General features: G+C 36.8%; 1 long non-coding RNA gene across 1 annotated transcript in view; it reads right to left on the reverse strand.

Moving 5' to 3' along the window:
• Window positions 1-870: 870 nt before the first annotated feature.
• The window catches only part of LOC108300266, a 35728-nt gene continuing 33486 nt past the window's right edge, over window positions 871-3112 (reverse strand). The window contains exons 3-4 of the long non-coding RNA XR_001823320.2: window positions 2357-2476; window positions 871-949 (exon numbers count right to left, since the gene is read on the reverse strand). This is a non-coding gene — a long non-coding RNA (uncharacterized LOC108300266). The remainder of the gene's footprint in view (window positions 950-2356; window positions 2477-3112) is intronic.

Below are 3112 nucleotides of genomic sequence, written 5' to 3' on the forward strand. Positions count from 1 at the left end.
AAAAATTAAGAAACTGATTTAATTTTTAATAAAATTATAATAGTTAATAAAAAGCAGTTTGCAGATTACAATTTTAATGTAACAATTGTGTAACATTTGTAAATATTCAAAATCATACTACATAGTGTTAATGTATACATATATGTTTAAAAAAACATACAAACATGGATGGGAAAATTATGCATATCATCTTTAGCCTGGAGAAAGAAGACGGTTAATGATTTGGGAAGGCTCAAATTCTTTTATTTTTATTTTTCGAGACGGAATCTCACTCTATCACCCAGGCTGGAAGGCAGTGGCAAAATCTCAGTTTCCTGCAGCCTCGGCCTCCCAGGTTCAAGACATTCTTGTGCCTCAGCCTCCTGAGTAGCTGGGACTACAGACATGCGGCACCACGCCTAGCTAATTTTTATATTTTCAGTAGAGATGGAGTTTCACCATGTTGGCCAGGCTGGTCTCCAACTCCTGACTTCAAGTGATTTTGCCTGTCTTGGCCTCCCAAAATGTTGGGATTACAGGCATGAGCCACCACACCCAGAGAAAGGCTTAAGTTCTATAATGTTTTATTTCTCAGGAAAAATGGCTTAATGATAATACTAGTTAACATTGACTTATGTGTACATGGTTAGTTGTTGTATTATTTCTAAGACTTCTCTACATGTCCTCATTATTTCATTTTATAAAAGTTTAAGATGTTTGTTTTGTATGACTAACACAAAATGTTTGATTTAGAGAGGGAAATAATTACTCCTACAGAGACCAAAAAGCCAGTTTATTATACAGTAGTTCTAATATTGACATTTGATTTTGGTTACCTGTTTAGCTTCATTCATTACCGTACCAAAAGGGTGTGCCTACAGAGTTTGTATCCTTGGGAACCGGCATGGTTGCTAGGTTGACCAATAACAGCCATAAGATTCACATGCAGTTGTCCATGACTGTTACTAAGCTAAACAAAGCCAAAGAGGGAGGAGAAGAACTCATATATTTTGAGAAAACTGAGTTTCAACCTAATGTTCAGCTTACATATAGAACACCACATTAACCCCTTGGAAGAGTTCAGAGAGATCTAGAATGTTGCCACTGCTTTCAAATGAATTCCAACTCAAATTTTAATTTACATACTTAAAATATAACCATAGGGGAGAGTATGAAAATAAGTGGTAAATATAACAGAAATTCAGAAGCAGAAAAATATCTCTGTGGAGTGAGGCGGCTGGTGAGATTTCAAAAGGAAAATGGAACTTGAGGTAGGAAATCAAGGGTAAAAAATATTCAGATAAGGTCAGGGTAAACAAAGTCAGGATTTAGGATGAGGAAGTCTGACCATGGAGTAGACAGTATGGGATTTGAACACCTCTTGCTTTATTCACTTCTACTAACTCCAAATTATTATTTTTTAGGTGTAAACAACACTATTTTACACATAGGTAATTTTCCTGAGAAGTAGAAGTGTGTCATAACAGAGAAAAATTTAGAGCTAAATTTCCATGAAATGGAAGGTAAGGGAGGGGAAAATCCAATGTGAGGTGAGAGTTGTGTTTTGTTCTGGAGAAGGATAAAATTTATTTTCTTTTATAGAGACAGGGTCTCACTATGTCGTACAGGTTGGTCTTGAACTCCTGGGCTCAAGGAATCTACCCACCATGGCCTCCCAAAGTGCTAGGATTACAGGCATGAGCTACCATGCCCAATCTCAACTAAATCTTTATGTGGAAAAGAGTACAAATGTATTTATTATTTAACTTCTTATGTGGAAAAAAGTATAAATATATTTATTATTCTACTTACTTCTGTATTATTTTTTAATTTGAGTACCAAGAGTTGGAGTTACCAATTCAGATAACCTTTCTCTACATTAATCTTAGGAGACATGCTGCCTATCCCTACCACTGGCCCTTGGATGAATAAAGACTACCTTCTCTCTCTCAGTAGTACTCACATCTCAAAGAAAGAGGGAGTAGTACATCCCCAGAGAAAATAAGATTTTTTCCCCTCCCAGAAGCCTCTGGGTTTCTTATGCAAATTGATCTACCTTTGAGCCAGTAGTGAGCCTCACATTCCCAGAATCACAGTGAGTGACAGATGCAGTGGAGTCATAAAAGATATTTGCTATACCCTCATTACAGGGCAAACATTCCTGCTTGTCTTACATTTGTATAAAGAATAGGGCTACTCTAGTGACTCTTCAAGAAATAAATAATAGCCTGGGTGTGGTGGCTTGTGCCTGTAATCCCAACACTTTAGAAGGCCAAGGTAGGAGGATTGCTGGAGCTCAGGAGTTTAAGACCAGCCTGGGTAACATAGTGAGACCCTGTCTCTACAAGAAAATAATAGTTGCTGTAGTGGCGCACACTTGCGGTCCCAGCTACTCAGGAGGCTGAGGTGGGATGATGGCTCGAACCCTGGAAGTCGTGGCTGCAGTGGGCCATGATCGCGCCACTGCAGTCCAGCTTGGGCAATAGAGTGAGAGACACTGCCAAACAAAAAAATACAGTAATAATAATAATAAGCTTCTTTTACAATCAATGTTTTAAAATGTCTTTCTCTGCTATTTGTATGTATCCATAATACTGCCTTGGCCCATAGTAGACGGATCAAAACATGTTAGTTCTTTTGCCTTCTCTCTTTAGTTACCACCATTCCTGGTATCAGTCCCAGTTCTTCTAAGAGTATTCTTCTAAGAGCTGTTTTATCTTGAATCCTACATAGCTTATTTTCCATTTTTCCATTCAAATAAATCAACATGAGAACAATAGAGTGAAGAAAAAGGGTGTTTAAAGCTAAATCCAAGACTGAGATACAAGACCAAGAAAAGTGGGGCAGTAGATGGGAAAGAGCAAGCAAAGAATCTTGGAAACAATTCAAAGGTACATTGGATTCTTTGCTTATAATAAGAAGTGCAAGTTGGGGTTACTTCTTAACGTTCAGTGTTAAAATGTCTTGAATCTGATCTTTATCATATGTATTTTTTTTATCCTTGGAGAGTTAGACATTTTTCATATGTCAGGAAGTCATCTATGTTTTTTCATTTATATTTATTATACACAAATCGATAAATCAACATGTAATATAAAACAATTTTGTTGGTAGAAAACTTTATCTTTAAAAA

The sequence above is a fragment of the Cebus imitator genome, unplaced genomic scaffold (genome assembly GCF_001604975.1).
Source record: "Cebus imitator isolate Cc_AM_T3 unplaced genomic scaffold, Cebus_imitator-1.0 Scaffold25, whole genome shotgun sequence".
In the NCBI taxonomy this organism is placed as follows: Eukaryota; Metazoa; Chordata; class Mammalia; order Primates; family Cebidae; genus Cebus; species Cebus imitator.